Source organism: Vigna unguiculata, chromosome 10 (genome assembly GCF_037176805.1).
Source record: "Vigna unguiculata cultivar grain cowpea cultivar isolate G323 ecotype 2 chromosome 10, ASM3717680v1, whole genome shotgun sequence".
NCBI lineage: Eukaryota > Viridiplantae > Streptophyta > Magnoliopsida > Fabales > Fabaceae > Vigna > Vigna unguiculata.
In genome coordinates, this window is record NC_140801.1 from 7,051,377 (window position 1) to 7,071,918 (window position 20,542).

The following is a 20,542-nucleotide window of genomic DNA, read 5'->3' on the forward strand; positions in this document are numbered from 1 at the left end:
TGTGTGACCAAGTCAGATTAGTAGTACCTCAAGGAAGAAACTAGATAATGAGAAGTGATAACAATCGCGTTTTAGGTTGAAATCGGTTGTAAATCTTTAAAATTTTGGTAAACACCTACTAGAAGTAATGGAGAACATATGGAAGGTGGGTCAGCATATCAGACATAAGTGGGTTGGTTAGGTGTAAATGATCATTCAAGTTTTAAGGTGCAAGGTGGAGGGTTGCTTTAAGAGTAGTGACCAATCCAATCTACACTATTAAACATATATCGCTTAGCACAGAGGTAGAGTTTTCAGTACGTTCAGGTGTTGTAATCGTTAAGTCCGTCATGTCTAGGTGGTTGTTGTAGAGAACATGAGGAGAGCATGGTTTTCTTTCTATCTGACGAGTGAATTTTCGTGGACGAAAATTTTTCTTGTTGGGGAGAATGTAAGACCCTAGAAAATGGCGTTTTAAAAGTGATAGTGGTTTAAAAATAGTGAGACTCAAATATTTTAATATTAAAAGGCTTTAGTATAAATAGAATTGTTATAAACGAGTTTCAGTATTTTAAAACACAACATCTCTCTAGAAACCACTTTTTTAGAGTTCTCTGACTTCTCTCTAGAGGTTCTGTCTCTCTGGTCGTCTGATTGAAGAACCGAGACCGTAGGATTGATCCTCTCGGCGAGCTCTTCAAATTGGACCGATCAGTTTCTCCGTTCGCGTAAGTTGAGTTTTCGCTCTTTATTTTAGTCTTTTTCTGTTTTCTGTTGCATGCAGGCCCTCTTCCGCTTGCATGCGACGTTTTAATCATCAGTATGAGTCTCTATTGATCAGTGATCATAACGGTATGTCCTGATCGTTCTTGTGATGTTTCTATGTGTAGATAGAGCATCCTGTGGAGTTAGAGGTGTTGACGTTTTTAAGGCGTTGACGTTTATAAAGTTGTCTAAACAGGATAACAGGTAAGGGAAGCTAACTGTTTTACTTTAATTTCGTATAGAAATCATTCTGATGACTTTGAATTGCATTATTGATTGTTGTATGAGTGCTTGAACTGTGTAATTGAGTGTATGCTTGGATTGTGCTAGATTTCTTTACTGTTGCATGTGAGAACAGATTGGGAATCTGGTATTTTCGCCTAAGCGAGCAGCTCTCGCCTGAGCGAAAACACCAGAAACTCATCCCCTATTTCTGCGCGAGATCTCGCCTAGGCGAGCCAGTCTCGCTTGAGCGAGAGTCACTCTCGTCTAAGCGAGACAACTTAGCCTGAGCGAGAATTCGCCCAGAGTTTGGGTTGTTCTCTGTTTCGAGCCTCGCTTAAGCGAGAATGACTCGCCTAAGCGAGAGAGCCCTTTTCGCCTGGGCGAGACCTTCTAGCTTGGGCGAGAACCTCTGCAACTGAGTGTTATTTCTGTTTCTAATGGATGAAGCTATGTTTGAATGTTAAAATATGAACTTAGTTATGATATGCATGAATTGTTATGACTGGTAATATGTGCGGTGATATTGCATGAAGTTGGAATATGAGAAGAAGTGGTTGAACTAGGATTTCAAGGGAAATTCTAAGAGGAATGTTTTAGTGTATGTAAGGACATAAGGACTCAGTTTTGGTTGGTATCCTGACGCTCCTAGTAACCATTAAGACTCATGTAGAGTATGATGGATTACGTCGGGGGGAGTAGCAGGAGGTCCTGGTCTATGGACCCGATCCGCCATAGAGGTGATGGGACTTACCTTGGGAGTAGTTGGGTGATAACCCCTTGTGTCCAAATTCTGCAGAGTTTGGGAACCATCGCAGGTGCAAGCCACCAAGAGATCCGATGTCGCTTACATAATCCGGATATTGAGTCTAGAGTCATGTAAATGTGTTGTGGTGGTCTATATGATTCTGGTGATAATGAAAAAGATTGTGTGGTTTCTGTTTATAATTGAACTGCATGATTCCTTAATCAGATTAGCTTACCCTTGCTTTTTGTGTTCCTGTCTTGTGTTGTATGTTTCCTTTTGCGATGATCACCTATTCGGTGGGAGCAGATGTGGTTGCAGTGTCAAAGGCACTTCTGGAGGATGAAGAGCCATCGTGTTAGTGTTGAAGAGGAGGTTTCCAGTGGGAGCTTTAGCAGTGGTCAGTAGTACAGAGTTTATTAGTTTAGTTTAAGTGTATAAGTGATATATTTTTTATAGTCATACCTTTTGTAAGACTGTACTAATATATTGGGTACACTGGATTATCTATTTTGGAACTATGATGAAACTCCCTATTTTTATTAGTTTTAAGCTGCTGAAATTGAGATGTTACAGTAATGACTTAAAATTTTAATTATTTAATTAATTTATTAAAACCCTCTCAATTAAATTCATATGAAATTTGTTTTAATTCTGAAGAAAATATTTATGACATTTAACACTGATGTAGGGAAAGTTAAAGGACTAACTACTAAGGCTAATGGAGAAAAAAATAAGAAAATTTTATATCTGGGCTTAAGAAAAATTGTGACATATCACAAAAAGAATAAGGGAGTTTAATTTTAAAATATGAAAATAATTTAATTTAAAATATCACTTTTTCATTACCTAATTATAATAATGCTAATTATGATCAACTTTTCAATGTTACTTTTCGAAATTGTACTTATTAGTATTTTATTGTTGTTTAAAACCTTTTTGTATTTTCTAATCTATTTATTTATTCAATGTATTTATAAAAGCAACCTTAATTTTTGTGGGAAATTGCTTACTCGAGACTTTCTTACTTTTATATAATGAAACTTTCATATATTTTTCTAAAAAAATGAATTTAGCCTTGTTCAAGAAATGGTAGAACTAATGCCACAAATAAGATAAATTTATTATTGAAAACCAAAACTAAGATTTAGATTTTTTTTTAGTGAGATCAATTTTAAATTTCGAATTTGTATCAATTGTTATACATGACTGAGGCAGTTAGAGGTGTCGATTTGGCCCCTAATCCATGGGCCAATCCTGACCCACTTTTCATAAAGCCCCTTTTAGGGGGCCCCCAAATGAGGGGGCCAAAAAAAAGCCCTAGCCTCCAAATCCTCCTCTTTAGTGGGTTAGGGCTAGAGCTAAAGTGGGTTAGACCCCCCAAATAATAGTACATTAAGCCAAAGTCAAAGATCAAGTCAAGCGAGTCGGACGGGTCTGAAGACCCAAACAAGCCCGACGAGCCAAACATGTCCAATCACCCAGACAAGTCCGAAGCTCCAAACAGGATCAAAAATCGGACGGGCCCCGAAGACCCAAACAGCCCAACAAATTGGACGAGTTTGAAGACCTAAACATGTCTGACGACCCAAACCGGCCCGACTACCCAAATGGGCCCGAAGACTCGGAGGAGCCCGACGACCCAGACGGGCCCGACGAATCGGACGAGCCCGACGACCCAGACAAGCCCGACGACCCGGATGGCCCGACGATCGAGATGAGCCTAACTCAAAAGGGCCTGATGACCCGGACAGGCCTGACAACCCGAACGGACCTGACGACCCAGAGGGGCCAACTACCCAAACGGGCTCGATGACCCGAACGAGCCCGACGACCAAGACGAGCCTGACGAATTGGTCGTTGAGTCCGTCCGGGACCTCAGGTCCATCATAGTCGTCGAGCTCGTCTGGGTCGTCGGGTCCGCCTTGGTCGTTAAGCTCATCCAGGTCATCGGACCCGTTTGGGTAGTCGGGTCCGTCTCGGTCGTCGAGTCCGTTCGGGTCGTCGGGCTCGTCTGAGTCGTCGGACTCCTCAAGGTCGTCGGGCCCATCCAAGTCGTCGTGCCCTTCCTGGTCATCGGGCCCGTCTTGGTCGTCGGGCTCGTCCAGGTCATCGGCCCCGTTTGGGTAGGCGGCCCGTCCAGGTCATCAGGCCCGTCCAGGTTGCCAGGCCCATCCAGGTCGTTGGGCTCGTCCTATCATCGGGCTTGTCTAGGTCGTCAGGTCCGTCCTAGTTTTTTTGGTTCGTTTATGTTTCAGACCCGTCGAATTCGTCGAGCCCGTCCGAGTCGTCGGACTCTTCAGGGTCGTCGGGCCTGTCCAAGTCGTCATGCCCGACGACCAAGACGGGCCCGTCCAGGTCATCGGACCCGTTGGGGTAGTTAACCATCCAGGTCGTCAGGCCCGTCTGTATCATTATGCCTGTCTAGGTCGTCGGGCCTGTCGTAATCGTTAGGCCCGTCCAGGTCGTTGGGCCCGTCTAGGTCGTCGGGCCCGTCACATTCGTCAGGCCCGTCCAGGTCGTTGGGCCTGTCTAGGTCATCGGGTTCGTGCTGGTTTTCGGGTCTGTTTAGGTTGTTGGGCCCGTTCGAGTCGTCAGGTCTGTCCGAGTCGTTTGGCCTGTCTAGGTCGTCGAGCCCGTTTGGGTCGTCGGCCCGGCCTAATCGTCAGGCTCGTTCAGGTCGTCGGGTCGTCTGGGTCGTCGGGCTCGTTCAGGTCATTGGACCCGTTTGGGTAGTCAGCTCGTCCGGGTCGTCGAGCTCGTCCTGGTCGTCAAGCCTGTCCGGGTTGTCATGCTCGTCCGTATCTACAGGCCTGTCTAGGTCTTCGGGTCCGTCCTGGTTATCGGGCTAGTTGCAGTCGTCAGGCTCGTCCGGGTCGTCGGGCCCGTCTAGGTCATCGGGCCTGTCCTTGTTTTTGGGTCTGTTTAGGTTGTTGGGCCCATTCGAGTCGTCGGGTTCGTCCAGGTCGTATGGCCAGTCCAGGTCGTTGGGCCCGTTTGGGTCGTCGGGCTCGTCCGGGTCATTTGGTTCATCCACTCGTCGGGTATGTCCAGCTCGCCAGGCCCGTCAGGGTCTATGTGCCCGTCCTAGTCGTTGGGCCCGTCCGTTTCGTTGGGGCCGTTCGAGTCATCGGGTTGTCTGGCCTATTGGGGTCGTCGTGTTTGTCTGGTTCGTTGGGCCTGTCCTACATATAATAATATATTTTAAAAAATAATATATTTTTCGTGTTGAAGATGAAAGCCCATGGGTTAGCCCTGACCCACAAGGCTTTTGTGGGGGTTTTTGACCCTGTGGGCTTCTTTGATGGGGGCTTTTTTTCAATGTGGACTTTTTTTGCCCTAGCCCACGTGGACCAGGGCCAAGCCCTGTGGATTGGGCCAAATTGACACCTCTAGAGACAGTATCGTAAACCCAGAATGACACTATGTCAATGCATGCATCTTGACAATAGTAGTTTGTCGAACCATGATAACATATATTGGTAGAAATATCTCGGTCATAGCAGTAGTACGTATCTCAACTCTATTGAATGCCTAAAAAAAGGTTTGTGTGACCGATAAAAGGCTTAGGACATGAGATGGATTAGAAAAATCCTAAGCTACCTAAGAAAGGTACCTAGGCGACATAGGCCCATCCAAGTAAAAACCCATAAAACTATTATAAATAACATTGTTTACAAGGTGATTATAACATATTGATTCTTATTATCTTACACATATAAGCATCGGAGTGTCTTTATAGGTGCCCTACTCGTTGTGACGTTGGAGAGATCTTTTCTAATGTTGCACTAGTGATTTGAAGGATACATCTCAAACTTACATTAGTGGAAAAGATTAAAAGTGTTTTTTGTGGAGACCAGTTGTTGGCATATTTCAACCCTGCAAGAACAATAATAATGTTAATCATTAATTATTAGTTTTTAATGTCACATTTTTATTTTTAAATAATTAATTAATTATAAATGTTTTATTAGTTTTATGTTGGCGTAATTACTAAGATGATCACCACTTTGGTAGTAGTGTTTCAACTTAATTCCCGTTTTTAAAAAGTTTCAATTGCGTCCCAACTGTTGAAAAAATGTCTCAATTTGTGTCCCTTTAAGAAAAAAATGTCTAACAACATTAACGATATGTCACGTTTCAATCTATGATTTTCTTGATATTTTTTAATTTGTTAAATTATTTTTGCAAAAAATTTTGTTGCGACATGTCAAGTTCCTAGTGGACATGTGGCAGTGTTAGTGCCACGCAGCATAGCAATGCCATGTGCCAGTGTGTCACTATCAAGTGTCATTGTCATTGTCATTGTCTTGATTTTAATTCAGTCCTTATATATGTTTTTTTGATTGAATTTAGTCCTTGTTTATATCTTTTTTATTTTATTTTGTCCCAATTTTTTTTTTCAAAATAGAGCAATATTGTATTTCTCTAATTTGATACCAAATTTATTATTTGTATAAATTTTATAATAATATTTTTTATTAAAAATAACTTTCTATATATTACAATATTGTATTTTATTAACTCATGTTTTGTTAATCATTACTTTTTTTCAAAATAGAACAATATTGTCTCTCCAATTTGAGACCAAATTTATTATTTATATAAATGTTATACTTATATTTTTTATTAAAAACTACTTTTATCATGTTATCTTATTATATATTATTAACCCATGTTTTGTTAATCATTTCTGTAACACCCCAGAGGGATATTACTAGATAAAATTGATTTTTCATAAAATATACTTTAAGAAAATCAGTCATTTCAATAAATTCCCAAGCGCGGGAAATTTCAAACTTGTCTCGCTATAATCCATTCGTATTGTCTCATCTTTATTACAAGTTCATAACGGATAAAACATCATAAAGTCTATTACAAAAAGTAGGAGAGCATAGCATAAAGTAAATCCCCCATCGGTATCCCCGCTCAGTTGCTAAGCATCAGCATGATCACCTGAATTCACATCTGCTCCCACGTAACAAGTCACGTGATCATCGCCAAACACAAACACACAAACAAACAAGGGTGAGCTGAAAAGAAAAATAATACAAACAATAAAATAATAAGAAATGACCCTCACCCATTCCCACTTAGTCAATTTTAGGTTAATTACTTTCCTATAACATTATACTCCAACCTCATAACCTATATGAGAAAGATCCATACACAACCTTGGTCCTTAGGGATTATCATGCTCCCACGAACCTGCCCGCTCGTGGTCCAACTCTACGGCCTCCCCGCCCGTAGTCCAACTCTACGAACCTTCCCGCTCGTAGTCCAACATGCGTGAACACCTACTATGAACCTCCCCGCTCATAGTAGCCTCAAGTGTGAGCACGGAACACACGAACCTCCCCGCTCGTATCCCCACACAAGAGTACAACAGATACGGACCTCCCCGCCCGCATCAATCACGCATCTCAATCTCCGTTACGAACCTCCCCGCTCGTAACTAATCCAGCATATCCCTAACCAAGCTTCTGAGAAAAGGAAAGAAAACGTCCCTGCAAATCCATCTGCAAAGAACCCTTACCACTGCACTCCCGCCTGGCGCCTCACCCGAGACCGCTAGGCGAAACCCGCTTCAGGCCGCCTGGCGGTGTATTTCTACCGCTGGGCGCCTGTCCTCACAATCCTCTCTGTCACGTGGCTTACCGCCTGGCGGAGCTCTTTCTACCGCCAGGCGTCACACCAGTGGAGTTTCTCTTCTACTGGTTTAGCACATTCAGGGATTTCCAAACACATGCAAACATTCAGTTTCACATCCAGATCTAGTTACCAATATTTACGATTCTACAATCATCAACTCATCCAACTCACAAGCATTCAACCAAGTAAACACTCATTCATGAACACTGGAAGTTAAACATACACAAATCAGTCCCCAGCTTATACATGCGGTACTATGCCCTCATACCATAATCAGCCTTACCTCATTACTTTACAAGGACACTGCTTTCATATCCTACATTCCCAACAGATAGTTTATAATGATACTCACCACCCAAAATATTTACATGCTCTACATCAACTTACTATGACACTTTAACCATTATCAATGTATCATACAAATTCATAGAAACACAACTTCATATTAGCATTTTGGACACGCATACAATGGCACCAAAACAGTCCTGCCAGGATACTCATCTAAGTATCTCAAATCCCCATAATATAGTACATGCATCAACCCATCCCACTAGATAACTCTCACACCACCCAAGTACCCCCATTTTAAATTCAAAATCATTTTCCCCAACACCCATACTTAAATTTGTGATTCTCCACTGCACACTCCAATCCCACTGGTCATGCCAACCGCTGCTGGCTGCCCAAAATCGCCTGGCGGTACACCAGGTACCGCCGGGCGGTGTATTAGTGTTTTCCAGAACCTATTCAGGTTCCCTCGCCTCTGCAAAATCTATTATCCCTAGTGTTTCCCAATTAAATCCCTCAGCCCAGATTCAATTCATGTATTCCATACAATCAACACGCACTATTCGATTTTTATACAAATTGATTTAAAGCTTCTTATTATCATATTGCCGCTTTACACATAGCACAATAGCAATCACACGCACTCCATAGGTATCATGGGTTTGCACCCAACTCCATACCCATCAGATTCTCATACACCAATTCCTAATCACATCAATGACGTATTACCTATATCATACAAGTGCAACAGTCCAAGCATATTCCAAAAACAATAAAAACAGGTCAAATTGTGCAGCTCCAGTGCGTGCCGCCTGGCGGGTCCACCATGGCCGCCAGGCGATTCATCACAGAACCCAGATAACACTATAAAATGTTGCGTCGCCTGGCGGAACACTCTTAGCCGCCAGGCGGTTCGGGTAATTTTTCCAGAATTTACAATTTCAACGCGAAAACGATAAACATGCAACTGTCAAGCCACAGAATCATTCCAGAACAGTAAAAATACGATTAACAAACATGAACAGCTCCCCTTACCTCTGATCCTCGCTCCAATTGAAATTTAATGAATTGTGGTTGTTGTCCAAGGCCCCCTCTATAGGTATCTTCTTCAATTCCTTCAACCCTCACTCACTCCCCCTAGAGCACGAAAATTCCCAATCTCTTCTCTGTTTTCCTTTGCTATCACTCACTTTCACTCTTGGCCTTCTCACACACTCCTTTCCCCCTCCCAAACTCAGCCCAATTTAATAAATTAAAAGAGAAAACGAATTAAATTTATTTTTTTAAGTTTTATAACCATTACTCTTGTTTAGTGCACCTAAACTGACGCCCCTCTGTTTTCTCATGGAATTCCTATAGTTTTTCAGATTTTCCATCACTTGGCAAAAACAAAATATAGATAAAATCCCTTTCCTTTAACCCAAGGTTCGAACCCATGACCTCCCAACTACCAAGTTCATGCACAACCACCAAACTAATTCATGTTCTTTGTCTAGGATTTATCAAAGAACTCTCTTATGGTAGTCTCAACCCCTCATTTCTTATACTCTATTAATTATTAATTTTTATGAATTTCTTGGATCTCACATTACTCCCAACTCAAAAGAATTTTCGTCCTCGAAAATTTTACTTACCAGGAAATAATTGTGGATATGATTCCTTCATGAGGTCCTCCATTTCCCATGTTGCTTCTTGTGTTGCCTCATCCCAAAGAACCTTTACCGTCCGGATCTTCTTCCCTCTCAGATTCTTGACCTGAGAGTCCACTATGCTTACTGGTCTCACGTCCAGAGTCAGATCATCCCTGAACTGGACATCATCTGTCTCTAACACATGGCTGGGATCCGCAATGTACTTACGCAATTGAGACACGTGAAACACATTGTGTAAGTTAGCTAGATGTGGCGGCAACGCAATTTCATAGGCTACCAGTCCAATCCTCCTGTTAATCTGATATGGCCCTATGAACTTCGGCGTTAACTTTCTGGATTTGATTGCTCTCCCAATGCCTGTAGTCGGGGTGACTCGGAGGAATACATGATCCCCCGCTTGGAATTCTAGCGGCCTCCTCCTTTTATCTGCATACGACTTCTGTCTACTCTGAGTCGCACGCATCCTATCCTGAATTAGTTTGACTTTTTCCGTCGTCCGTTGCAACAACTCCGGCCCAATAGTCACTGACTCCCCATCCTTATACCAACATAGTGGGGTTCTACATCTCCTCCCATATAATGCCTCGTAGGGCGCCATTCCAATGCTTGAGTGGTAACTGTTATTGTAAGTAAATTCCACCAAAGGAAGTACTTCACTCCAACTACCCAAATGATCCAATACGCATGCCCGAAGCAGATCCTCTAACGACTGAATCGTTCTTTCTGATTGACCATCCGTCTGAGGATGATATGCAGAACTCATTCTCAGTTGAGTTCCCAGCGCTGCCTGTAAACATTGCCAGAACCGCGAGGTGAATCTCGGGTCACGATCTGACACTATACTTGCCGGAACCCCATGTAATCTCACAATCTCCCGGATGTATAACTCTGCGAGTTTATCCATTGACATCCTCAGATTGATTGGTAAGAAGTGCGCACACTTGGTGAGTCTGTCCACTATTACCCAAATGGCATCATGCCCTTTCACAGATCGAGGTAGGTGAGTCACAAAATCCATAGAGATACCATCCCACTTCCACTGAGGTATATCCAGTGGTTCTAGGGTACCTCCTGGCCTTTGGTGTTCGATTTTAGCCTTCTGACACACTAAACAGGCCGCCACAAAATCCGCCACATCGGTTTTCATCCCAGGCCACCAGAACGACTCCTTAAGATCTTTGTACATTTTCGTCATACCCGGATGGATACTGAGGCGACTCTTATGCCCCTCATCCAAAACTCTCCTTCTCATCCTCCAATCCCCTGGCACACAAACCCGATCTCGAAATCTTAAGATGCCATCAGCCCCCATCTTGAATTCCTTTCCTTTCTCTGTACCCAACCATCCAACAATCCGTTGTAATTCAGCATCATGCACCTGCCCCTCTCGGATATCCTCAAGGAAGGTGTTTGTAACTGTTAACATACTGCACCGGATATGATCAGAATCCAGTTGTAAACCCAAGTTCATATCGCGCAATTTCTCTATCATTTCCAATTCCTTCATCATTAGTGAAGACATATGCACCCGTTTCCTGCTCAAGGCATCGGCTACCACATTAGCCTTGCCTGGATGGTAGAGGAGTTCAAAATCGTAATCTTTAAGGTACTCCATCCATCTCCTTTGCCTCATGTTAAGTTCTTTCTGATCAAATAAATACCTTAAGCTCTTATGATCGCTAAAGACTCGGAATTGGGAGCCATATAAGTAATGTCTCCAAGTCTTAAGAGCAAAAACTACCGCAGCCAGTTCCAGATCATGGGTGGGATAATTCTTCTCGTGGATCTTCAACTGTCGAGAAGCATACGCTACCGCCCTTTTCTCTTGCATTAACACACATCCCAACCCCTGGTATGATGCATCGCAGTACACTTCAAATGCTTGAGTTGTATCGGGAATAGCCAATACTGGAGCCGTGGTCAGTCTCTTCTTCATATCTTCAAAACATGCCTCACACTGGTCCGTCCATGAGAAAGGTTTGTCCTTTCGCGTGAGTTGCGTTAAAGGACTTACCATTTTGGAGAACCCTTCTATAAATCGCCGGTAGTACCCGGCCAATCCAAGAAAACTCCTTACCTCTGTCACCGTCTGCGGCCGTTCCCATTTCAACACGGCTTCTATTTTTGCAGGGTCGACTGCGATACCATGAGCCGAGATTACATGTCCAAGAAATTGGACCTCGCTCAACCAGAACTCACATTTTGATAATTTCCCATATAATTGATGTTTCCTGAGTATTTCCAACACCACTCTCAGATGCTCAGCGTGTTCATCCCGATCTCTGGAGTAAATGAGGATGTCATCGATAAACACGACAACAAACTTATCCAGACACTGTCGGAATATCCGATTCATATAATACATGAATACCGCTGGAGCATTTGTCACCCCAAACGGCATCACGACATATTCATAATGTCCATAACGAGACCGGAATGCCGTCTTTTGTATGTCCTCAGGCTTGACCAAAATCTGATGATACCCAGATCTCAAGTCAATCTTTGAGAACACCCCAGCCCCTCGCAGCTGATCCAACAGATCATCTATCCGCGGTAACGGGTACTTGTTCTTAATTGTAAGTTTGTTTAACTGACGATAGTCGACGCATAGTCTGGAACTCCCGTCTTTCTTCTTAACCAGTAGTACTGGGGCTCCCCATGGTGATGCACTTGGCCTGATGAATTTCTTCCCTAACAGATCTTCTATCTGCTTCTTGAGTTCAGTTAATTCAGCTAGCGCCATCCTGTAAGGAGCGACAGACACCGGACCTGCCCCAGGGATGAGGTCGATGGTGAAATCCACATCCCTGCTTGGGGGTAATCCAGGAACTTCGTCAGGAAACACATCCGCAAAATCAGCCACCACAGATATGTTACGGATCTGCTCTTCACTACTCTTTTTATCTGGCTGAGCTATCATCATGAAACAGGTAGCTCCTTCCCTCAATTCTTTCATAGCTTCTTGAGATGAAATCAATTTTACCCCTTCAGTTTCTGGGAACATCAATTTGCGCCGTCCACAATCCATTACCACATGGTGATTGGACAGCCAGTCCATCCCTAATATCACATCTAAATCCTCCAACGGCAAGCAGATTAGGTTCACCTTGAACCTACGGCCCGCCACTTCGATCGAGCATCCATCACAACTAGTACTTGTTGTAACTTGCCCAGACATCGGTGTCGAGACTACTAGCTCGCACCCCAAGTCATGAACCTCTAATCCCAACCTCCCCACACATGCACTGGAAATAAAAGAATGTGAAGCTCCCGAATCAAAAAGCACCCATACATTCTGACCCATCATTACACACGTATCTTGTATAAGATTACCTGATCGATTTGCCTCGGCGCTAGTCAGCGCAAACACTCTTCCTGCTGCTCTTGGCCTCTCTGTAGAAGGCAATTGCGGTCGTGGCTCTGCGACCGTTTTCTTGTTGGGGCACCTGTCCGCAAAGTGGCCAGGTTGATCACAAACATAACACTTCCGCCATCCTCTACTACTCCTTGCATTACGAGTAAGTCTGGGGCAGTCTCTTTTTAAATGTGCTCCCCCACACTGGAAACACTTCAACCCGTGTGACGACGTCTGAGGCCGATCATAGGGCTTCTTCTGTTGTCTAGCCTCCACAACATTTCTCTGCGGTCTGGCTACTCGACTAGGCCCCATCTCTAACTGTTCCACACTTTTCGCTTGTTCCACTAAGAGAGGAAACTCTCGGATCCTGAGTGGCACCAGAACCCTGAGCAGTTCATGTCGTAGACCCCTCTCAAATTTTCGACAGCGCCATTCCTCTGTGATATTCTGTGAGTAAAACCGCGCCAGATATTCAAATCGGTTAACGTAAGCCTGTACAGTCATATTGCCCTACTGTAAGGTCAAGAACTCAGCCTCCCTCTCATGTTTAGCACTATCTGGAAAATACTTTTCCAGAAATCTCTTTTTGAAGTTCCCCCAGCTCACTTCCTCCTCCCTAGTTCCCATCTGTTGCTGCATGCCAGCCCACCAATATTCTGCATCACTCACCAAGAGAAAGGTGGCATAGGCCAGTTTCTGTTCATCTGAGCAGCCTAGTACACGGAATATCTTCTCGCACTCCCTGATCCACGCATCTGCGTCATCAGGAGTAGTCTTGCCATTGAATTTGGCAGGTTTGTGCCTCATGAAATCGTCCATGCTGACAGGTCGTGGCGCAGGCTGTGGTAGCACCACCTGTTGCGGCTGCATAGCGTCAACCAGTCGGTGAATAACATGGGCAATTTCATCAGCTGAGTTATTGGCACCAATTCTTCTACCTCTTCCACCAGCCATTTCCTAGTTTCTGGTACATAGGTATCATACACCATTATAAGTTACCTTTGAAAATGCATCAGCAATACACACCATGCAATAACACATATCTTAACACTCTTACAATTTAGTCAATTTACACTAATCTCACAATCGCAATAAGTTCACTTCCCCAAGGCCCACAAATCATTTTGAAATCATATGCTCTGATACCAAATGTAACACCCCAGAGGGATATTACTAGATAAAATTGATTTTTCATAAAATATACTTTAAGAAAATCAGTCATTTCAATAAATTCCCAAGCGCGGGAAATTTCAAACTTGTCTCGCTATAATCCATTCGTATTGTCTCATCTTTATTACAAGTTCATAACGGATAAAACATCATAAAGTCTATTACAAAAAGTAGGAGAGCATAGCATAAAGTAAATCCCCCATCGGTAGCCCCGCTCAGTTGCTAAGCATCAGCATGATCACCTGAATTCACATCTGCTCCCACGTAACAAGTCACGTGATCATCGCCAAACACAAACACACAAACAAGCAAGGGTGAGCTGAAAAGAAAAATAATACAAACAATAAATAATAAGAAATGACCCTCACCCATTCCCACTTAGTCAATTTTAGGTTAATTACTTTCCTATAACATTATACTCCAACCTCATAACCTATATGAGAAAGATCCATACACAACCTTGGTCCTTAGGGATTATCATGCTCCCACGAACCTGCCCGCTCGTGGTCCAACTCTACGGACCTCCCCGCCCGTAGTCCAACTCTACGAACCTGCCCGCTCGTAGTCCAACATGCGTGAACACCTACTATGAACCTCCCCGCTCATAGTAGCCTCAAGTGTGAGCACGAAACACACGAACCTCCCCGCTCGTATCCCCACACAAGAGTACAACAGATACGGACCTCCCCGCCCGCATCAATCACGCATCTCAATCTCCGTTACGAACCTCCCCGCTCGTAACTAATCCAGCATATCCCTAACCAAGCTTCTGAGAAAAGGAAAGAAAACGTCTCTGCAAATCCATCTGCAAAGAACCCTTACCACTGCACTCCCGCCTGGCGCCTCACCCGAGACCGCTAGGCGAAACCCGCTTCAGGCCGCCTGGCGGTGTATTTCTACCGCCGGGCGCCTGTCCTCACAATCCTCTCTGTCACGTGGCTTACCGCCTGGCGGAGCTCTTTCTACCGCCAGGCGTCACACCAGTGGAGTTTCTCTTCTACTGGTTTAGCACATTCAGGGATTTCCAAACACATGCAAACATTCAGTTTCACATCCAGATCTAGTTACCAATATTTACGATTCTACAATCATCAACTCATCCAACTCACAAGCATTCAACCAAGTAAACACTCATTCATGAACACTGGAAGTTAAACATACACAAATCAGTCCCCAGCTTATACATGCGGTACTATGCCCTCATACCATAATCAGCCTTACCTCATTACTTTACAAGGACACTGCTTTCATATCCTACATTCCCAACAGATAGTTTATAATGATACTCACCACCCAAAATATTTACATGCTCTACATCAACTTACTATGACACTTTAACCATTATCAATGTATCATACAAATTCATAGAAACACAACTTCATATTAGCATTTTGGACACGCATACAATGGCACCAAAACAGTCCTGCCAGGATACTCATCTAAGTATCTCAAATCCCCATAATATAGTACATGCATCAACCCATCCCACTAGATAACTCTCACACCACCCAAGTACCCCCATTTTAAATTCAAAATCATTTTCCCCAACACCCATACTTAAATTTGTGATTCTCCACTGCACACTCCAATCCCACTGGTCATGCCAACCGCTGCTGGCTGCCCAAAATCGCCTGGCGGTACACCAGGTACCGCCGGGCGGTGTATCAGTGTTTTCCAGAACCTATTCAGGTTCCCTCGCCTCTGCAAAATCTATTATCCCTAGTGTTTCCCAATTAAATCCCTCAGCTCAGATTCAATTCATGTATTCCATACAATCAACACGCACTATTCGATTTTTATACAAATTGATTTAAAGCTTCTTATTATCATATTGCCGCTTTACACATAGCACAATAGCAATCACACGCACTCCATAGGTATCATGGGTTTGCACCCAACTCCATACCCATCAGATTCTCATACACCAATTCCTAATCACATCAATGACGTATTACCTATATCATACAAGTGCAACAGTCCAAGCATATTCCAAAAACAATAAAAACAGGTCAAATTGTGCAGCTCCAGTGCGTGCCGCCTGGCGGGTCCACCATGGCCGCCAGGCGATTCATCACAGAACCCAGATAACACTATAAAATGTTGCGTCGCCTGGCGGAACACTCTTAGCCGCCAGGCGGTTCGGGTAATTTTTCCAGAATTTACAATTTCAACGCGAAAACGATAAACATGCAACTGTCAAGCCACAGAATCATTCCAGAACAGTAAAAATACGATTAACAAACATGAACAGCTCCCCTTACCTCTGATCCTCGCTCCAATTGAAATTTAATGAATTGTGGTTGTTGTCCAAGGCCCCCTCTATAGGTATCTTCTTCAATTCCTTCAACCCTCACTCACTCCCCCTAGAGCACGAAAATTCCCAATCTCTTCTCTGTTTTCCTTTGCTATCACTCACTTTCACTCTTGGCCTTCTCACACACTCCTTTCCCCCTCCCAAACTCAGCCCAATTTAATAAATTAAAAGAGAAAACGAATTAAATTTATTTTTTTAAGTTTTATAACCATTACTCTTGTTTAGTGCACCTAAACTGACGCCCCTCTGTTTTCTCATGGAATTCCTATAGTTTTTCAGATTTTCCATCACTTGGCAAAAACAAAATATAGATAAAATCCCTTTCCTTTAACCCAAGGTTCAAACCCATGACCTCCCAACTACCAAGTTCATGCACAACCACCAAACTAATTCATGTTCTTTGTCTAGGATTTATCAAAGAACTCTCTTATGGTAGTCTCAACCCCTCATTTCTTATACTCTATTAATTATTAATTTTTATGAATTTCTTGGATCTCACAATTTCTTTCATCACTAAATTTTAATACAAATATTGGTACTTAATTTAATATGGATTAATAAATTTTTAATTATTAAAAAAATTGAGATAAATATAAGATATATATATATATATATATATATATATATATATATATATATATATATATATATAGGGACTAAATTGAATCAAAGAGGCATATATGGGGATTAAATTGAATCAAAGAGACATATATAGGTACTAAATTGAAATCAAGACAATGACACTTGACGACATTGACACATGACATTGCCTTGCCACATGTCACAATAAAGACTTGACATGTGGCAACAAAATTTTTTGCAAAAAACAAAATTAAAAAAATCAGAAAAGTCACAGATTGACACGTGGTATGCCATTAATTCAGACTTTCTTATTCTTATATATTTCAATATATTTTTCTCAAAAACTAAATAAATTTATTTAAATTCTACTCTTTCAATTTTAAAATAAATGAATTACTAAATACTAATCAAACATTATTATGCTAATAACATTTGTAAATATTGAGGAGTGGTGTTGTTGGGTTCTTTGAGAGAGAGAGGGGTACCAAAGATATTTGGTACTACTTAGTCATGAATAAGTTCATATAAAATATCATGATATTACATTCAATCTAAAATCTTAAGAAATAAATTTATAGTTTTCTACTTGTATATCGTTAGTTCTACTCATTTTTTTTACTAATGTGATACTTCTATTTCAGTTTTGAAATTTTAACAATTTTCCTCTTAAGTAAGTCTTTTCATTTATTTTAAGCTCAAATATGTTAGTGGTAACCCTTCCTTTGTATTTTCGTTCTATAACGAAACACATTTTTCTAATTAGGAAGCCTTTTGATACAAAGATTCCTCAAACTTTAAGATTCCTTACTACATCACATCATAATACTTGTTCACGTCACCACTAATGAGATTTGACACAATAAGTCATAAACAAACTCATATAAGAGAATAAGACATCCGCTTTCAACCAAAAACCTTAATGTTGTGTTTGGATGAGAAAATTTAAGAGGTTAATTCATTTATTTGAAGAATTTGAAATTCTTTGAAGTAAAATGACTTGTTGGATGAGAAAATTGAAATTGAATAATTATAAGAAGGTATTTCAAAAAACTAAAATAATAGAATTTGAAATTCACTCAAAAAAGAAGAAAATTGAAATTCCACAAGTTGTGAAATTCCTCATTGGACAAAATGAAAAATTCCACAAGTCGGAAAAGCTAGCTCACATTGACCTTCAACTCAGGCTAAATCATCTCGACATCGCCCGGAAGGTCAAGCCGAGTTGGCCTAGACCGAAGGTCGAGCCAAGCCTGTGCGGATTGAATATCGATTTAAGTCAGCCTGGGATGAAGTCAAGACGAGTTTTCCCTGATCAAAGATCAAGCTAACTCAACTCGGGTTCAAGGGTGGAGTTATGTTTGGCTTAAAATAGAAATGAAATTTAGGGGTGGCAATACAGGTCTGGCCCATCAGGTCGGCCCGTAGGCCCGCAAAAATAACATGGGGCGAGCCAGGACAGTAAACCCGTAGGCCCATAGTGGCCTGGCTCGCTGAAGCCTACAGCCCGCAAGCCCGCATAAAAAAAAAACTTGCACTTATGTATATCAATTACTTTTTTTTTTTCTGGACTCTTGTATTAACGTTCTAAATTCTTATATGATTGGGAAAGACAATTTTATGTATTTTTTAATGTACTAAAATTTGAATAATACATCTTGTATGTCAAAGTACGAATATGAATATGATAAAAATGTTTAATTATCAAATTATCATCCAACTTCCCAAAGTCTTTGCTTTAATAATTTTGTGAATTTCTAAAGTTTCTCAATTTTTTGAATATTGAAAGTTTTATTATAAGAATTTAAAAAAAAAATAAGCGGGCTAGCAAAATGCGGGTTGGACCTAAACGGATCGGTTCGACCCGTATTACCACCCATGATGAAATTGCTTTATCAAAACACTTGGATTCAAGTGTGGAGTTTAATTGACTAAAAATGGAAATTAAATTACTTTATCAAAACAAAAAAATTAAAATATAAAATATTTTAATTATTTTATCTAAGAAATAAAAAAAATTCAATTATAAATAATTTAAATATTATATATTTCAATTTCTTGAAATGGTTGAAATCCGTCGTCTAATCAAACCAAAGGTAAGAGAATAATATTTATGGATATATTTCCTTATATCTTCCTCGTCTTTAACAAAGGTAGAACTTTCAACTTACTTTCAATTCCTATCAGAAATCATGCTTTATGATTGCAACATGACTAAATAAATATAGAAGTTTTTAACATTCAAAAATACGTATAAAATTTCAGCAATATTTAGTAATAATAAAAATTTTATATTTAAAATAAAAAGAAAATAATATATTTTTAGAATATTTTTATTTTTATTTTCTTAAAATGAAAATAATGTATTAATATTTATTTTTTTAATTAATCCATTTTAGATCTACTTTTAAAATAATGTATTATTGGGTATTTATTAATTGTTAATTCATTTTTAAAACAAAACTCAATACTTAAGTCATTCACCGTAATGACGTGACCATTATTTATGTTTTTTTCACTTTCAACTCATCAATCATCTCTACCTTCTTCATGTGAAAAAATGAAGTAGTTTTGATATTTAGTTTAGGAACAAATAGTAACGTCACACTAAAAAAATAATATTAAAATTTGAGTGATAAGTAACGAAGTTAATCGTTATTTTAATAAGATCAAATTTGGGTTTTATAATTTATAACTCTAAAAGTTCTCACAAATAGAAAACTTTTTTTTTATCACAATTCATATATCTCATCATATAACAAGTGTATTTTTTTATTGGAAAAAATAAGTAAGATCTCTTAATTACTTTCTAATTCTCAATAAGTAACATTTAATATTTAATATTAATGTTGCATTTAATCACATGTTATGAATCATCATTTCTTATATTTAATTTAAAAGATAAAAGTTTTAAAGAAAATCAATAATTCATTGACTCTTCAATATTATATCACCTCCCTTAATCTCCTCTAACTCATCAATCAATTTGTTTCCTCTCTCTCCAAGAGCAAGTTAGAGGAAATATCCAAAATTAATAAAGGAGTTGAAGACTAGAAGATTAAAGTGACAACTATCATTGATGGTAAAATTAAACATTCAATACAACAAAATTTTTATAAGGTACTTAAAAATTAATTAAATCATTTCAATTTTTTCTAAAAATGTTATTATTTAATGAGATTATTTTATTGTAGAGCATTTTGGAATTATCAATTGAAAAACAATTATTAATTATATATTTTGGTTAATATTGGAAGTCTTTATTCTGAAGTATATTTTTTAGAGAGCTTTTTAAAAATTTTATTTAGAAACATTTTAATATATTTTGTAATTCATTTTCTAAAATTGTTAGAATTTTAAAAGTTCATCTTCATCACTATATTGTAATGGGGGTGCATAAAGAAAAAGAGACAGAAACAATTACAACGTTGTATGGATGTATTGTTGGGCCATCGTGTACGCTAGACCCTTTGAATGCAAGGCTTGATTGGTAAATTACAACTTACATTTGGTGTGTATGAGGGCGCTTCTCCCTGCACCCCAACCTCTTCTCCGGTACCCCAATACTTTCTTTATTTCCCACATTGCCCCCTACAGTAAAAAAGTAATTAAGAAAAAGTAAAAAATTAAAAACCCTGCACCCCAAAAAAGGCATATGCTTTTCTCTACAGCCATGCACCTCCAACTCACGTGAGTGAATTTGACCCATTTAAAAGACGAGTCATCCCTTTTTGCCTTCACTTTTGCCAATTTGTGTTTACCTTCACTTGGAGCAGATTTGAGGTAGCAACAAGCAACCAACGAGGAGCAGCAACAGG

The 20,542-nt window shown here is 40.4% G+C and overlaps 1 long non-coding RNA gene across 1 annotated transcript; it reads left to right on the forward strand.

The window, feature by feature from the left end:
- Positions 1 to 593: 593 nt before the first annotated feature.
- Positions 594 to 2,151, forward strand: LOC146882070 (uncharacterized). Its single transcript, XR_014985149.1, has 3 exons — positions 594 to 707; positions 870 to 948; positions 2,021 to 2,151. It is a non-coding gene; the product is annotated as an uncharacterized LOC146882070 (long non-coding RNA).
- Positions 2,152 to 20,542: the final 18,391 nt, after the last annotated feature.